General features: G+C 47.7%; 1 protein-coding gene across 1 annotated transcript in view; it reads left to right on the top strand.

Annotated features, from left to right (window-relative positions):
• Positions 1-988: 988 nt before the first annotated feature.
• Positions 989-19,268, top strand: part of LOC120986516 (histidine N-acetyltransferase-like) — a 227,957-nt gene continuing 209,677 nt past the window's right edge. Inside the window, exon 1 of the mRNA XM_040415139.1 lies at positions 989-1,057. The gene's annotated coding sequence lies outside the window, so the exon portion shown is untranslated. The remainder of the gene's footprint in view (positions 1,058-19,268) is intronic.

Raw genomic sequence — 19,268 nt, 5'->3', positions numbered from 1 at the left:
CAGTAGTTCATTATTAGACACCACGATATGCTGCCTGCAAACAATGATTTTTTTCAACATGTCAAAAGATTTGGATTGCCCAACGATCGAGCATTTGTTTTTCATTCATCAGGCAATCAGTGGCAGTATTACACTGCCAAATGATCGCTAATGATTGTTCATGCGAATGCTCGTTAGCGATTATATGCTGAAAAATCAGGCAGTGTAATACAGGCTTTATCCAACAACAAGCCTTAGGGATGTATTACACCAACAGATTATATGACCAGTGATTGGTCAGATGGCCGTTTACACACACAGATCTTTTGTTATACACACCAACTATTGGTCTGATTGGACAGAAATTGGTCCGATAATGTGTGGAAAGGGTACACCGCCTCGGACGCCATCATATGTTTGCCATGGACTAGCTACTTGTTGGAGAAGCTGCACCTCAGTATGGGGATTTTAGTACAATGTGTACCTCTGAGCCAGCCATCTCACTGCTGGTTGCACCATGTTCGACTTTAGATGTATTGTGAGTGTTTCCTGGGACGACTGAACTGAATACTATTATTGCCTGTGTTACGGACTGCCTGAACTACCTCAGTAAAGGGACTGTTGGCCTCATTATTGCCTTGCATCCATCACCTTCACTGCCCCACCATTGCATGGCCTACTTCACGAGGGAGCACAATCTAGCGCCCCAAAACCTCACATCAAGGGCACCTCACCTAACATTGGACAGAGACCCCAATACCAAGGTGTGTCCAGAGGGAAGAAAAGATGTGCCCTGCATTCACTGCACGCCATCATAGCCACTACCACTCCTCCCATCCTCGTTTCCCTTCACTATCAGTACGCCCAAAGACCATCTCGTTATTGTGTTACTTGTCAGCTGGTAGAAAATGCTGACAGATAACTTACAATTTACAGACCAAGAGAATGTTGTGTGTAGTCACAGGGTGGAGTCAATGGAGGGGGTTGAGACACGGGAACACACAGACGATGTAAAGCACGAGGGCTCTCAGTCTTCTTCTTGCCACCCCTGGACGAACAGCTCTTACTTCAGGAACAGGTTGTATTATATGTCTGATTTCTGTGTATGTCTATACTTTAGGCATAATATCTCAGGAGATTTTATATGTGTACATCTAGATATTTGTAGCCTGTAGTTATGTGTTTATGGATATGTACATTTATGTATGATATACTGTATATGCACACGTCTCTGTATCTACATGTACAAATGGTCAGATGCTGGAGGTGAGTTGGTTAGAAGTGTATATGCAGTAGATAGTTAGATATAAATATATATATTATATATTATATTAAGAAGGTACAAGGAATCATCGTGGATGATAGGTACATGTCACCGAGGTTGCTGGCCTCGGTGGAGTAAGACCTGGTTTTTATGTGTCGGCAGCAGTTGCTGTTTGACACCTTGTTACTTAGCATTGCTGTAATAGCTGATCCGGGACGGCTCTTACTGGGAGTAGTCAAAGTGCTGGGTCAGTGACTACTCCCCACGTTCCAGGCCAGGTTTTGCAAGGCATAAAAAACAGCCAGCACTGCCAGGTGGAGAGGATTACCTCTGTCTGACAGTGGAGCTCAGGAGGTCTGTGTGCTGGGATCTGGGCCCTGTGATAATCTGGAGAGCAGAGACCCATGTGTCAAAGCATATATTTGAACTTTCTGAGGCAGAACTGCCACCAAGGTGACTTTTGTTTTATTAACTTGCCTTTGGGTGTGAAGTAACACCTACACTGCAAAAGTGATGTTTTGTTTTTGGCATCATGTGTGAATAAACACTTTATTTTTGTTTTAATTACAAACTTGTATTTTGCCTCTGTTCTGCGCCGGTTTATCCTAACCACCAGAGTGAATCCACACAATTGGTGGAGGCTGGCGTGAACGCTGAATCATTTTGGTTAGCATTTTTGGGCACGGTGGCATGTCATACATCAAACCAGCGGTATTACAACCCGTGTCCCATGACAAAATGGAGGCTCTTGTGAAGGCCCTCATGGAGGCTAATCTGCAGCAACGAGAGACAAACCTCCAACAACGGGAGGCTAACAAGCAGCAGCAAGAGACCAACCAGTGCTTGCTACAACACGTGATGGCTTTGCAGACAGCAGGAGTAACCCAGACCGTCCACGATGCCCGGAAGGCAGTCCGTGCGGCGATTCCTAAGATGACACCCGCAGACGATATCGAAACCTACCTGGCGATGTACGAGAAAGTGGCCACAAGGTAGAAGCTACCCCGAGACCAGTGGGCTGAGGTAGTCGCTCCATTCCTGGCATCCGATTAACAGTGGTTGTATTTCGACTTGCCGGATCAAGCGGCCGACTACCAAAAAGTGAAGGGTAAGATTTTGGCAAGTCTGGGGGTCACTGTATTGGTCCGGGCCCAGCGGGTACATCAGTGGGGGTTTAAGCCGGCTAAGCCCGCGAGACCCCAGTATTATGACTTACTCCACCTTTTGCAAAAGTGGCTACAGCCCGAGGTGCTGAGTCCCATTGCTATGCTGGATAGACTATTGGCTGATATGTTCTGGAGGGTTTTGCCACCTCCTCTCCAGCAATGGATCGGCCAGGTCTCTCCAGGTAATGCCCTTGAGATGGTCGACCTGGTGAAACGCTATGAGGCTACCCGGAATCTACAGGTGGGTTCTTTTGGGAGGGGGGCAGTCAAATCCTGTAAATCTCCACCCCAGACCCGACGACTTGTGTCAACCAAACCCGCCCGGGATGTACCCCCTATGGATCCGGCTCCGATAGTCTGCTGGCGGTGTCGGGAGCCTGGCCATGTACGAGCTGACTGTCCACATCAGGTGGAACCCATAGACACGAACTATGGCTTCCGTCAGTCGTTATATGCCATGAAGCTGTGTGCAGCGTGTACCCCAGAAACTCTAAATCACTTGTGCCAGGTGGAAGTGGGAGACACTCCAGCAGAGGCCCTGCAGTACTCAGGGAGTCTGAAATCCCTAGTAAGGGCTCCCCTGGTACTGGCCGGAAAGTCAGGGTCATGTGCATTCATGGGACTTAAAAGACTATCCCACCGCCCTAGTGTCTCTAACCACGGGGCTGGCAGGTGGACTCACGAAGTGGCAGTTGCCACAAACTTACACACGAGAACTTATAATAGGGAGAGACTTGCAAATTTTTATCGCGAATATAGGTACTTCGAAAATTTGCGAATATTTCGAATATAGTGATATATATTCGTAATTTTGAATATTCAAGATTTTTTTATTGCGAATTTTCATAATGCAAATTTTTATTGCAAATTTTTCAATTGCTGAGTAAAAACCTGATTCCTCCCTGCTTCTTGCTTGTGGGCTAATGACTCATTGGCCCACAAGCAAGAAGCAGGGAGGAATCATGACTTTAAATGGGAAAAATTATGAATATTCTAAAAAACGAATATATAGCACTATATCGAATATATTTGTTTTTTCGAATATTCGTAATATTCTAAAACAAGAATATATAGCAATATAGCGAATATTCGAAAAAAAACTAATATAGAGCAATTGAGCTAATATAGTGCTATAATCTTTTTTTATTAATAGTTGTAATTTTTTTCTCATCTGAAGTTCAGATTGGAAAAAAATTACAACTATAAAAAAAAAAAGATTATAGCACTATATTAGCTAAATTGATCTACATTTGTTTTTTTTTTTCAATATTCGCTGTATTGCTATATATTCTTGTTTTAGAAAATTACAAATATTTTTAAAAAAAATATATTCGATATAGTGCTATGACTCTTTGGCTGTCACGGCGGGCGTGCACTCAGACTCACAGATAACCCACCAACCAGGCTCTGGGCGAGAGACAGGGGAAGGGTCACCTCCTGGCTAATCCCTGACCTCTTTCCCTGCACTGCTTAGCCCACATGCAGACCTTAATGGTAGGTATGATGTGTCCCCGTGCCTGGGCTGAATTCACCCTAAATTCCCTGAGATGGTGAAGAGGGGAAATAGGAGCAGCCTGCTCGCACAGAACCTGGATGGGAGAGATGACACAAAACAACCAAACTAGAAATCACACTTATCTTTCTGAGCTGGAACAGACAACCTTCCTTCCTAGCTTCCAAGACCACAATGATTCCTATAATCCGCTCAGAGCACTGGGCTGGTATGCTATTTAAACTAATGACCCCACCCAGTGCACCTGATGAGAGGCGGATCCAGCACGGCTCCAAAACAAATACTAAACTCGTGCTGCTATCCTGGCCGACCTCCGCACATCGTCAGAGCGTGGCATGACATTGGCCCACAAGCAAGAAGCAGGGAGGAATCATGTTTTTGCTCGGCAATTGAAAAATTTGCGATAAAAATTATGAAAATTCGCATATTACGTGATCATTACCTTGTGGATTTTTGGAGTAAAAAATCTTAGAATATAACGAATATTCGAATTCGCAAATATTCGCCGAATATTCTACTAAATATTAGCAAAATATCGTGAATTCGAATATGACCCCTGCCACTTATCACTAGTCAGTGTTCCCCTGTTTTGTTTTTCAGCAGGATATGTTGTATCGGGTAAAACAGCTGCGGGATGAACCCATTAAACAGTTGGTGGTGCCTCAGGCTTATCGCAAACTCGTGTTAGAGTTAGCCCACCAACATGTTCTCGGGGGTCATCTGGGAATGCAGAAAACACAGGATCGGATTCTACAACGGTTTTACTGGCCCAGTGTGCTTAGGGAAGTTGACGAATTCTGTAAGTCTTGCCCGACCTGCCAGACAACTAGCCCCGAGCACCTTTTCCATAGTCCCTTGGTACCTCTCCCGATCATGGAGGTACCGTTTGAGCGTATCTCTATGGACCTTGTAGTCCCAGTACCGAAGTCCGCTAGAGGACACCAACACATTTTGGTCATCCTAGACTATGCCACTCGGTACCCGTAGGCTGTGCCACTGCAACATACATCGGCTAAACCGTTCTCCCAATCCTAGCTACTTAAAGAGGTTCTGACTGACCAGGGGACCCCTTTTATGTCCAAGGTGATGAGGGAATTCTGTATGTTGCTGCACATAAAACAGCAACAGATGTCTGTTTACCATCCGCAAACAAATGGTCTGGTAAAAAAGGTTCAACCAAACATTAAAAAATATGTTGAAAAGGGTGGTGGCTAAAGATGAGAAGGACTGGGACCTTCTTCTGCCCTATCATGTTCGCAGTGCGAGAGGTATCCGAGACCTCTACTCTGTTCTCACCCTTTGAACTACTATATGGCAGACACCCTCGCGGTCTCTTGGATGTAGCCCAAGAATGGGTAGAGACAGTGTTGCCTCTTGTTAGGGAGCATATGGAGGCAGCTCAGCGAGCCCAGAGTCGGGCCTATAATTGACAGGATCGGGTCCGGATGTTTAACCCAGGTCATCGGGTTTTGGTTCTGGTATCGACCGTGGACAGCAAGTGGCTAGGTGGCAGGGGCCCTACGAGGTACTCGAGAAAGTTGGAGAGGTGAACTACAAGGTAGACCAGCCAGGGTGGCGGATGCCAGAACAGATCTACCGTGTTAATTTACTTAAGCTGTGGATGTTTAGGGAGACCTCTTCGGAAGCCCGCGTCCGCGTTTTCAAGGGGAAGAGGTTCCAGCCCCTTTGTCTGATGCAAGGGAAGCTGTTGCCGCTGTAAAAGTTGCTGACAGCCTCTCCTCTAAGCAGGCTCAGGAGGCCAGGGAGTTTCTTAGTCGGAACACAGATATGTTCTCGGACCTCCCTGGATGCACTTCCACAATCCAGCATGACATTGTCACGGAACCTCAGGCCAAAGTCCGGTAAAACCATACTAGGTACCCGAGGCTTGGCGACAAGCCATCTCGGAGGAAGTGCAGTTAATGCTGTCATTAAGGAGTCTAAAAGGGAGTGGGCCAGTCCTATAGTCTTAATACCCAAGCCAGACCGGACGTTACGGTTCTGTAACGATTTTCGTAAACTGAACGAGATTTCAAAATTCGATGCATATCCCATGCCCCGGGTGGATGAGCTTATCAAAAGGTTAGGAATAGCCCGGTATTTTTCTGTTTTGGACCTCACGAAAGGGTACTGGTAGGTTCCATTAACAGAGGCTGCCAAAGAGAAAACTGTCTTCATCATACCTGAAGGGCTGTATCAGTACAAGGTGCTACCCTTTAGTCTGCATGGTGCCCTCGCCACTTTTCAACGGCTTATGGACATTGTGCTGCGACCACATCGTCGGTATGCTTCAGCTGACCTGGACGATATTGTCATCCACAGTACCGACTGGGAAAGTCACCTACCCAAAGTACAGGCTGTAGTGGACTCCCTTCGGAAGGCGGGACTAACTGCTAACCCAAAAAAATGCGCGATAGGGTTAGAAGAGACCAAGTACCTGGGGTAAGTCATTGGGCGCGGAGTCATTAAACCCCAAGTGAACAAAATAGAGGCAATACAAAATTGGCCCCAACCTGTCACCACTAGGCAAGTAAAGAAAAAAGTGTTTGTAGAGCAGCACCCACGGACATAAATGGCCACACCGATAATGCAACAGCCGAGCCACGACCACAGATCCTCAGCATTCGACCATATAGCAAATGAAGAGAGGTAGCGGCAGCATCTCCAGTGAATCCTTTATTGTACTGACTTTACAGAAAGTGTGCCATAATATCAAGCAGCAACGTTTCGACTGTGTAACAGCCTTTGTCAAGCCTAATGGCTTTAGGCTTGACAAAGGCTGGGACACTGCCGAAACGTTGCTGCTTGATTTTATGGCACACTTTCTGTAAAGTCAGTGCAATAAAGGATTCACTAGAGATGCTGCCGCTACCTCTCTTCATTCACTAGGCAAGTAAAGTCATTTCTGGGAATGGTGGACTGTTATATGAGGTTTGTCCCCCACTTTGCTACGGTGGCCGCACCATTGACAGGGCTCTTGAAGGGACACAAGTCAGTGATGGTTTGCTGGGATGTTCGGGCGGAAGAGGCTTTCTCCGCTTTGAAATCGGCCCTGTTCAGGTCCCCAGTTTTGGTGACACCTGACTTCAAAAGGGAGTTTATAGTACAGACCGATTCCTCCAAAGTGGGCCTCGGTGCTGTACTGTCTCAGGAAGTCAACGGAGAGGAGCATCCCGCTGTCTTCCTCAGCTGTAAGCTCACCCCAGCCGAAACCCGGTATAGTATAGTGGAGAGAGAGTGCCTGGTTTTCAAGTCTCTCAATAATTATTTGTTGGGGAGAACATTCCGCCTGGTGACCGACCACTTCCCTCTCAAGTGGATGAGCAAGGCCAAAGAGAGAAATGCTTGAGTCACCATGTGGTTCCTGTCCTTACAAAACTTTAAGTTCTCCGTAAAACACAGGGCCAGCCGGTTGCAGGGAAATGCGGATGCCCTGTCCCGAGTATACCTTGGTACTTAGCATGGCTGTAATAGCTAATCCGGGACGGCTCTTACTGGGGGTAGTCAAAGTGCTGGGTGGGTGACTACTCCCCACGTTCCAGGCCGGGTTTGCCAGGCATAAAAACCAGCCAGCACTGGCAGGTGGAGAGGATTACCTCTGTCTGACAGTGGAGCTCAGGAGGTCTGTGTGCTGGGATCTGGGGCCTGTGCTGGGCAGGAAAGAAGAGACCTATGTGTCAGGGGAACAGGCCGCCTAAAGCCTGTATTTGAACTTTCTGAGGCAGAACTGCCACCAAGGTGACTTTTGTTTTATTACTTGCCTTTGGGTGTGAAGTAACACCAACACTGCAAAAGTGATGTTTTGTTTTGGGCATCATGTGTGAATAAACACTGAAGTTTGAATTGCAAACTTGTATTTTACCTCTGTACTTCGCCCGCTTATCCTAACCACCAGAGCGAATCCCACAATATATATATATATATATATATATATACACACATATACACACACATATACACACACACACTATTGACTGTTTAGTTTCCACTACAAGAAAATTTTAACTAGCACGTTCATGGTCATAGGTGCATATCCATAAAGCAAGCATACAGAGAACTAATAAAAGCATGGCTGCACAACATTTCACATGCAAACAATAGAACTGAGAAATGGGGATCATTCTAAATTAAAGTGGTATTATACCTACTATAAATAAAAAAATAGAAGCTCTTTGTGCACATTTCTGATCAAACATGTGTTGGGCCCATCTACCAGGCATCAAGGTGGCTTCTGCAGATTGGTACCTAATACTAACAGAACTGCCTCTCTTGGACTTACCTAAGCCTACATTATTCAGGGCAGTGTAGGAACCAGCAAAATTTATACTCTGCTCAAATGTGCGCAAAGAGCTTCTATTTTTTCATTTATAGTAGGTATAATACCACTTTAATTTAGAATGATCCCAATTTCTCAGTTCTATTGTGTGCATGTGAAATGTTGTCCAGCCATGCTTTTATTAGTTCTCTGTTAAGTATCCAGAGAGGGCAGTAAAGTATACTGTATTTTTCACCCTATAAGACACACCTGAACATAAGACGCACCTATGTTTTAGAGGAGGACAATAAAAAAAATATATAAAATTTTAATTAGACCACAGCTCACAGCCCCAATCAGACCCCCAATGTTAATAAGACCTCAATAAGACTTCAGATCAGCCACCCAATCAGACCTCAGCTCAGACCCCAATGTGAATGACCCCCAATCAGACCTCAGATAAGAGCCCCAATATAAATAAGACCCCCCATTAAGACCTCAGATGAGACCTCCAGACCTCAGATGAGACCCCTATGCCTCAGATCAGCACCCATGTCTAAGATCAGCCCCATGCATTAGATTAAAGGGTAGAGCTGGTCACTACTTATTCAGTGCACGCTGCACGGAAGAAGGAGAAATCTCCACAATCAATGGATTAATGAATCCCAGCAGCTGTGTCTTTGCTGTATAAATTAATTCCAGATATGTCCTACAACCAGGACGCGTTTCGGCAAACATGCCTTCATCAACATGCCTCAGATCAGCCCCCATGCCATAGAGCAAAAAAAAAAATATATAAAATCGACTTACATCTCCTGCTCCTGTCGGCTCCCAGGATCCAGCTCTCTTCTTCTTCCTGCCATGGCTGGTCACAGAGCGTCCTCACGCTGTTCAAAGTCACAGCACAGCCGACGGCAGAGGACCAGGAAGCGGTGAGTACAGAGCCTGGGAAGTGCTGCATTCACCACTTCCCAGTCCTCTGGTACCAATGAGAGCTTCCATAATGGAATCACTCATTAGTATTCACTCCATAAGACACAGGGACATTTTCCCCCCACTTGGGGGGGGGGGGAGTTAGGCAAAAAATACGGTATATAAGTATCTGAGAGGGTTGTCCCCTGGGGTGTATGAAGGATTGGAGGGGTTCTGTTATACACACAATAAGGGGGTTATATAGGAAACAAACAGCCTAGGAACGGAACAACAGGACGGAACACCTACAGTCGTGGCCAAAAGTTTTGAGAATTACATAAATATTAGAAATTGTATAAGTTGCTGCTTAAGTTTTTATAATAGCAATTTGCTGATACTCCAGAATGTTATGAAGAGTGATCAGATGAATTGCATAGTCCTTCTTTGCCATGAAAATTAACTTAATCCCAAAAAAAAACTTTCCACTGCATTTCATTGCTGTCATTAAAGGACCTGCTGAGATCATTTCAGTAATCGTCTTGTTAACTCAGGTGAGAATGTTGATGAGCACAAGGCTGGAGATCATTATGTCAGGCTGATTGGGTTAAAATGCAGACTTGACATGTTAAAAGGAGGGTGATGCTTGAAATCATTGTTAACCATGGTGACCTGCAAAGAAACGCGTGCAGCCATCATTGCGTTGCATAAAAATGGCTTCACAGGCAAGGATATTGTGGCTACTAAGATTGCACCTCAATCAACAATTTATAGGATCATCAAGAACTTCAAGGAAAGAGGTTCAATTCTTGTTAAGAAGGCTTCAGTGCATCCAAGAAAGTCCAGCAAGCGCCAGGATCGTCTCCTAAAGAGGATTCAGCTGCGGGATCGGAGTGCCACCAGTGCGGAGCTTGCTCAGGAATGGCAGCAGGCAGGTGTGAGCGTATCTGCACGCACAGTGAGGCAAAGACTTTTGGAAGATGGCCTGGTGTCAAGAAGGGCAGCAAATAAGCCACTTCTCTCCAAAAAAAACATCAGGGACAGATTGATCTTCTGCAGAAAGTATGGTGAATGGACTGCTGAGGACTGGGGCAAAGTCATATTCCCCGATGAAGCCTCTTTCCGATTGTTTGGGGCATCTGGAAAAAGGCTTGTCCGGAGAAGAAAAGGTGAGCGCTAGCATCAGTCCTGTGTCATGCCAACAGTAAAGCATCCTGAGACCATTCATGTGTGGGGTTGCTTCTCATCCAAGGGATTACTCACAATTTTGCCCAAAAACACGGCCATGAATAAAGAATGGTACCAAAACACCCTCCAACAGCAACTTCTTCCAACAATCCAACAACAGTTTGGTGAAGAACCTTCCAGCACGATGGAGCACCGTGCCATAAGGCAAAAGTGATAACTAAGTGGCTCGGGGAACAAAACGTTGACATTTTGGGTCCATGGCCTGGAAACTCCCCAGATCTTAATCCCATTGAGAACTTGTGGTCAATCCTCAAGAGGCGGGTGGACAAACAAAAACCCACTAATTCTGACAAACTCCAAGAAGTGATTATGAAAGAATGGGTTGCTATCAGTCAGGAATTGGCCCAGAAGTTAATTGAGAGCATGCCCAGTCGAATTGCAGAGGTCCTGATAAAGAAGGGCCAACACTGCAAATACTGACTCTTTGCATAAATGTCATGTAATTGTAGATAAAAGCCTTTGAAACGTATGAAGTGCGTGTAATTATATTTCACTACATCACAGAAACAACTGAAACAAAGATCTAAAAGCAGTTTAGCAGCAAACTTTGTGAAAACTAATATTTGTGTCATTCTCAAAACTTTTGGCCACGACTGTAGATAGAAATCTCCCATTTTCCAAGACCAATTTCCTTTATCAGCAGAAAAACTGCAACTGGTTTCCAAAAAGAAAAAGGTGGAAGGTGACGTGATGATGTAGGGAGTAGCTACGTCGAGCCTCCCCCCTCTCCTCCTACATCGCTTCGGTGAATTGTGGCATCCGCATGGAACGGAGCTGCTCTGGATAATGGTGGTGCCGCCGTGCTGCCTGTTAAGTTGGCGCTCTCTGGACCTAGGAGGCTGCGGGCTCCCACAGGCTCAATTTGTCCTCTCCACTTATCATAGACAGGACTGGAAGGCTGGCGGTCTGACCAGGATACATGTATTGAAATAGTTATATTACCTTACAGTGCGGCCCCCAGTGATGTCTTTCCGCTTTTTTTATTTTTGAAAGGACCCCCCCTTTCGTCCGCTGTGGTCCCCGTTTGTTTTGGCGCATCATAAGCTAATAAGGTGATTCGGTTCAACTAGGCGGGGACTTGAATTTGTCCTAGGCGCGGTTCTCTTCTCCCTGGCTGCGAGTGTAACACCCCAGAGTTGTGTTACTACACGCCTCTACCCCGCTACTGCCCTTTAAGAGCTTTTACATTGTCATCAGATATAATTTGTATTATGTGTCCACAAATGTGCATCTAAAACTGTGTTAAATGTAATTTTTTCCTTGTAATTTTACAGGTCCACCAGCAGGTGGCAGCATCATTGGTAGAGATAGTTTTAATGTTATGGCCGTTCAGAGTGGAACGATCCTGTTCTATTCTGCCCCCCTGCTGAAGAGAAGTGGAGGATTCCATCTTCCTGCAGCAAGGAAGGAAAAAAACTGTTAGATCCAGTTTTCGTTTCCCCTGCATAGGGAAGACAGCAAGGACCAAGTCTTGTTCTGAGACTTGATCAAATTCCCAGTCTGAGCCCTGCAGCTCAACTGGATGAAAAGAAGCAGAAAGTTGCAGACAACCTCCAGTTCCAGGAAGAAAGCATCCCCTGAGAATATAACTGTGAGTCAAGTCCAGAGACCTAGTAGAAGTCATTCATCCGCAGCTAGTCTGTCCCCACAAAGCAGAAGGTACAGTTCAAAGCAGAAGCATTTATTCCTGCCAATAATTGCCAAAACCTGCTCGGACCAAAGACCAAAGCTGTATTCTGTTTGGATACAAGTTATCTTCAGTAAATAAAAGTTTGAACTTCATCTAAAGGTCTGGACATCATTTCTGCTGCAAAATTCCTCTATTACTCCTCCTATTACTACACTCAAATTTATTGCAAGTGAGCCAGGAGCTAGGAGTCCAGCCGTACCAACAGGGGCGTAGCTAGAAATGACTGGGCCCCATAGCAAAAAAAATTTATGCCCCCCCCTCCCGGATCTCCCACCACCACATACCTCTCGGACCTCGCCGCCACATCCGCAGCTCCTCATGCACTTGTGGCGGTTACGTGTAGGACTGAGCACAGACAGTTGGTCACTGGCAACGCATTTGTGCCAGTGTAGGAAATGTATGAATCTAAATGTCTGTGTATTAAAGAAGATTGTTAAATTGTACAGGGGTCTGTAACACAAGAAGGTGAAAGTACATATCGTGGGGTGTGTATGTGTATTAGACAGAAGGTAGGGATATGTATCTTGTGTAGTTTGGGTATTAGGGAGAGTAAGAGGTATATATCTAGTCAGGGCTTTTTTTCTCAGAGAAAAGGTGGTGGAACTCACCCCCCCCTCCCCTGGCCACGCCCCTACCCACCCCTAGGACCGCCCCCTAAAACCGCCCCTTTAGAGATCAGGGGCTGACTGATTCATAACAAAGCACAAGGTGCATATTAAAATATATAACACTATATAACGACTATATAAACTTACTATGGTCTCTGCTGCACTGGTCTCTGCTGCACTGGTCTCTGCTGCACTGTACCGTATTTTTCGCCCTATAAGATGCACCTAGTTTTAGAGGAGAACAATAAAAAAAAAATATTCATTACACCTCAGGTCAGACCAGCAATCAGACCCCCAATGTTAATCAGACCTCAGATTAGACCCCCAATGGCTCAGATCAACCCCCAAACCTTTAGCCATCTATCAGCCCCCAATGTCAGCCATAAACCCCCCCAATGTCAGCCATAAGCCCCCCAATGTCAGCCATAAGCCCCCCATTAGCCCCTCATGTCAGCCATAAGCCCCCTATTAGCCCCTCATGTCAGCCATAAGCTCCCCCATTAGCCCCTCATGTCAGCCATAAGCCCCCCATTAGCCCCTCATGTCAGCCATAAGCCCCCCCATTAGCCCCTCATGTCAGCCATAAGCCCCTCATTAGCCCCTCATGTCAGCCATAAGCCCCCATTAGCCCCTCATGTCATCCATAAGCCCCCCATTAGCCCCTCATGTTAGCCATAAGCCCCCCATTAGCCCCTCATGTCAGCCATAAGCCCCCCATTAGCCCCTCATGTCAGCCATAAGCCCCCCATTAGCCCCTCATGTCAGCCATAAGCCCCCATTAGCCCCTCATGTCAGCCATAAGCCCCCCCATTAGCCCCTCATGTCAGCCATAAGCCCCCCCATTAGCCCCTCATGTCAGCCATAAGCCCCCCATTAGCCCCTCATGTCAGCCATAAGCCCCCATTAGCCCCTCATGTCAGCCATAAGCCCCCCCATTAGCCCCTCATGTCAGCCATAAGCCCCCCCATTAGCCCCTCATGTCAGCCATAAGCCCCCCATTAGCCCCTCATGTCAGCCATAAGCTCCCCCATTAGCCCCTCATGTCAGCCATAAGCCCCCCATTAGCCCCTCATGTCAGCCATAAGCCCCCCATTAGCCCCTCATGTCAGCTATAAGCCCCCCATTAGCCCCTCATGTCAGCCATAAGCCCCCCATTAGCCCCTCATGTCAGCCATAAACCCCCCATTAGCCCCTCATGTCAGCCATAGGCCCCCCATTAGCCACTCATGTCAGCCATAAGCCCCCCATTAGCCCCTAATATCAGCCATAAGCCCCCATTAGCCCCTCATGTCAGCCATAAGCCCCCCCATTAGCCCCTCATGTCAGCCATAAGCCCCCCATTAGCCCCTCATGTCAGCCATAAGCCCCCCATTACCCCCTCATGTCAGCCATAAGCCCCCCATTAGCCCCTCATGTCAGCCATAAGCCCCCCATTAGCCCCTCATGTCAGCCATAAGCCCCCCATTAGCCCCTCATGTCAGCCATAAGCCCCCATTAGCCCCTCATGTCAGCCATAAGCCCCTCATTAGCCCCTCATGTCAGCCATAAGCCCCCATTAGCCCCTCATGTCATCCATAAGCCCCCCATTAGCCCCTCATGTTAGCCATAAGCCCCCCATTAGCCCCTCATGTCAGCCATAAGCCCCCCATTAGCCCCTCATGTCAGCCATAAGCCCCCATTAGCCCCTCATGTCAGCCATAAGCCCCCATTAGCCCCTCATGTCAGCCATAAGCCCCCCCATTAGCCCCTCATGTCAGCCATAAGCCCCCCATTAGCCCCTCATGTTAGCCATAAGCCACCCATTAGCCCCTCATGTCAGCCATAAGCCCCCCATTAGCCCCTCATGTCAGCCATAAGCCCCCCATTAGCCCCTCATGTCAGCCATAAGCCCCCATTAGCCCCTCATGTCAGCCATAAGCCCCCCCATTAGCCCCTCATGTCAGCCATAAGCCCCCCCATTAGCCCCTCATGTCAGCCATAAGCCCCCCATTAGCCCCTCATGTCAGACATAAGCCCCCATTAGCCCCTCATGTCAGCCATAAGCCCCTCATGTCTGCCCAATGTCCCCCAGGTCAGCCATCAGCCCCCAGTGCAAATAAAATAAAAAAAACACTTACCTCTCCTGCTCCTAGTCACCATCGCGATCCTCTTCATTCTGCTGTCGGCTGGCTGTGTATAGCGGCGCACAGTGTGAGGTCACAGAGCGACCTCACACTGTGCGCAGCCTTGCACAGCCGATAGCCGAGCCGTGGACCAGGAAGTGGTGAGTACAGATCCTTCACCACTCCCTGGTCCTTCTGTACTAATGAAGCGCTTCCATAATGGAAGCGCTTCATTAGTACAGCGTTAAAGACTGCCCTGATCGCCGCGGCCCGGCAAACCATCCTCCAGGGCCCGGTCCTGGGCCGCGGCCCGGCGGTTGGGGACTGCTGATGTAAACTGTCTGTACTAAAGGGGGGCGGGGCGAGGAAAATAGGTGGCGGAACATCGTTCCTGGGCGTTCCGCCAGAAAAAAAGCCCTGTATCTAGTGCTGATACACATGTAGGTGAAGAGCTGCTCTGACATAATTCGTCTCTTTCATATTATAAGCTCCCCTTATATATAATTTACTCACAGTTCTGAAGACTCAGGGGTGCTGGCAAGCTTGGCCTCAGGGGTGCTGGCAGGCTTGGCCGGGCAGAAGGAGTGTGGGAGACTGTGAGGCCTTTTTTCTCCAAGCTGCTCCGTAAAAAAAAATTATTACACCTCAGGTCAGACCACCAATCAGACCCCCAATGTTAATCAGACCTCAGCTGACAGCCCCAATAAGATCCACAATGTTAATAAGACCCCAATAAGCCATCAGATCAGACCTCTGCTCTGACCCCAATATGAATGACCCCCAATCAGACCTCAGATAAGAGCCCCATGCCTCATAGCAGCCCTCAGTAGCCTCATAGCAGCCCCCAGTAGCCTCTCCATCAGCCCCCAGTGCCGTTCCATCAGCCCCCAGTGCCTCTCCACAGCCCCCAGTGCCTCTCACCAGCCCCCCAGTGCCCTCTCCATCAGCCCCCAGTGCCTCTCACCAGCCCCCAGTACCATCTCCATCAGCCCCCAGTGTGCCCTCCCCGGTATTAAAATCATTGGTGGGCAGTGCACGCTCCCCCCCCTCGGTATTAAAATCATTGGTGGGCAGTGCACCCTCCCCCCAAATCATTGTTGGGCACTGCACCCTCCCCCCCCGGTATTAAAATCATTGGTGGGCAGTGTGCCCCCCCCGTATTAAAATCATTGGTGGGCAGTGTCCCGTCCCCCCCCGTATTAAAATCATTGGTGGGCAGTGTCGTCCCCCCCCCCCCCGCGTATTAAAATCATTGGTGGGCAGTGTGCCCTCCCCCCTCCTCTGTATTTAAATCATTAGTGGGCAGTGCGGACCCCCCCCCCATCATTGGTGGCAGCGGCAGTTCCGACCGGAGTCCCAGCAGTGTAATGCTGGGACTCCGATCGGAACTGCCGCTGCCACCAATGAAGGGGGGGGCCTATCGCACAGCTGGCAGCCCGGGCCCCCAGTGGCGTAGGGCCCCATAGCCATTGCTATGGCTGCTATGGCGATCCCTAGGCCATTGCGTACCAAGGTAGGAGACACCGTTGACACAATTACCACCACCTATAGAGATATTATAAGCCATTACACCACTCTAGCATTCCTAACCTGGGATGGGCGTTATAGCACCTTGGAAGAGCCCTGTGATAGTACCCTGCGCACGCTGCAATTGGCGTCACGAACAAAATACAGACTATTATCCACCTGACCCAGCCACTGCATTAAAGTGGCGTCAGCATACCCGTTTCCTGGTCACTGCATAAAGTGGCGTCACTAGAACAGGTTCGAACTGTGTGCCAACAGGGTCGGATTGTGTGCCTATCTCTGCTAGAACAGGATTTACCTTTGTGCCTATAATTCTGGCTATAGTAATCACCAAAACCCTGAAAATGTACTTTTATTGCATGTACTTATTGCTGAAGAGTGTGGGTTTGCATCAGCTGCAGCACAGTGGCAGAGCAGGGGTTAATCGTCCATCCCAGATATCTCCACCCAGCAGAGGGGAGGGGACCAGACAGTCTTTTCTTCATTGGATGTTGGAGAAGCACCTGCCCTTGGATCTGAGCGAGTACAACTGTGCAAATAACCTTGCTAAAGACTGTTAAGAGTTATAATCTGTCTGCCAGAGCACCATACTTCCCGAAATTGAGCAGTTGCAGCGACTCTTAAATGAGCCACGCACCAATTCTGCTGCAGTCACCCATAGCAACCTGCATCTAAATTGCATTGTAGCCAGTAATAATTCCTCTAATCTGGTACTGGGTATCAAGGGCCATGTCTGACAACGAAGATAGCACCCACTAGGACCGCAGTGATTCACCAGCAGCAGCGGCAGCCACCTGCGTTATGCCTCTTACTATGCCATACTATTTTGGGGCACCCTGGCTACCAAGTTACTGAGGAGGACCCCATTCACTCAGGGAATTCCGTGATCAAATGCTAGCCACGTTTAAGCTATATCCATTATCACAGGATCAGAAAGTGGAAATCCTGATTGGCCAGTTATTCAGGTCCCAGATGATGACAATTGCCCTGTGGTCCTGGGGATGAATGTACTCGGCAACTGTTACCCTGAAGTGCTGAAAGCCTTAAAGAAAACCCTACTGACTACACCCCGTGCAACTCAATGGGTTATAAACCAGACCATTAAAGTGCTAGCCGCCCAACAAAAATTCAGCAATCAACGGGGCAAAATCTGCTGTGTCCGCATCAAGGATGCTCACCCTATCAAACTCCAGCCTGGAGCAGAGACTCTGATATGGTGCAAGGCTTGCATCGGTATCCAATGTCAGGATTATCAGGCCCTTGTGGAACCAATACATCTTCAGGATCACCCCCTTGTCCTAGCCGCTAGGAGCGTGGTCACTGTGTCCCAAGGAAAGGTACCCATACGCTTAATCAATCTGGGTGATGAAGCTGTGAAATAAAAAAAGCACTACCCAGTTGCCTGCCTATATCACATCCGTCAGCAGGATATCCTGGATTACCCTACTGCTGCAGCTCAACAATCACTCCAAACAGTGGAGGAAGCCAAAGACCCGCCGGAACAGTCCTGGTGGACCGAACTACATATTGGGGATACCACAACCTCTGCCGAGCAGACTTAGTCAAACAACACCAAGTCTTCAGCAAACATCCTCTGGACTATGGTCAAACTCACCTAATACAGCACATCATTCCAACCGGCGCTCATCCTCCAATCAAGGAGAGATACCGACCAGTCCCTCCTGCCAGCAGGTGAAGAAGATGGTGCAGGAGATGAAGACAGCTAATGTCATCCAGGATAGTCACAGCCCCTGGGCTGCCCCCTTAGTCCTGGTGAAGAAGGATGGAACCATCCGTTTTTGTGTGGACTACCGTAAGATCAACAACATTATGCACAAGGATTCGTACCCCCTGCCACGAATTGAGGAATCCCTGGCAGCTCTGGGATCCGCTGCTTACTTTTCAATTCTGGATCTAACCAGTGGCTATTGGCAAGTCGAGTAACTATATATTGTGATCTGTTTGCGAACTTGATTGGAATAACTTTTTACTGCCTGAGTAAGAACGCTTAAAATATTACATTATTCTGATAACGGTTAAAATGTTGCGGCTACCCGCCAACAATACAAATCAGGCTAGGTGCAATGAAGCAGTGGACTGCTTGTATAATATACTTGCTATGATGGCCGTCATAGAGCCGGAGGCTGTGCGATTACTCAGCTGCACGAGTGGCTCCTCCAGCGTGCAGCGCTACCCCCTGTTCTCTCCCAGATGCAGTCACACTAAAGTACACAGGCGAGATGCAATGGGAGCCAAGTTACTCTGCTCCTGATGAAAGACTGCCCCTAGTGGTCAGCATAAGAAACGCGGCGAATGGACGCTATACTAGGCAGGGATTATGCACATAAGAGCCGTATACTAGGTCCCAGAGTGTGACAGCTGTGTGGGGTTGTTTGCTGTGAGTGCTGTTACTAGCTCTGACTGACCTATCAACTCTAGATACACATTACAAATATTCAGTGTATCTATTCTGAGAGCAGCTATTCTGGTGTAACTATTCCAGTGCTGCACACAGAAAAATTAATGGTACCAGTGAAGCCAGTGACTGTATATTATACAAGCAGTCCACTGCTTCATTGCACCTAGCCTGATTTGTATTGTTGGCGGGTAGCCACAACATTTTAACCGTTATCAGAATAAAGTAATATTTTAAGCGTTCTTACTCAGGCAGTAAAAAGCTATTGGCAAGTCCCCATGGCACCAGAAGATAAAGAAAAAACAGCTTTTGCCACCCCAATGGGTCTGTTTGAGTTCAAATACATGCCATTCGGGTTGTGTATAGCCCCTCGGACGTTTCAGAGACTCATGGAAAGATGTCTTGGACACAAAAACTTTGAAACCGTGTTGCTGTACCTGGATGATGTGATCATCTACTCTAAGACCTACGAAGAGCATTTACAGCACTTGGCGGAAGTGTTCCAGACCTTGACCCAACATGGACTGAAAGTGAAACTTTCAAAGTGTCACATACTGAAGCCCCAAGTTAAATATCTGGGACATGTCGTGA

The sequence above is a fragment of the Bufo bufo genome, chromosome 1 (genome assembly GCF_905171765.1).
Source record: "Bufo bufo chromosome 1, aBufBuf1.1, whole genome shotgun sequence".
Taxonomy (NCBI): Eukaryota; Metazoa; Chordata; class Amphibia; order Anura; family Bufonidae; genus Bufo; species Bufo bufo.
This window is presented reverse-complemented; position numbering and strand designations above follow the sequence as displayed.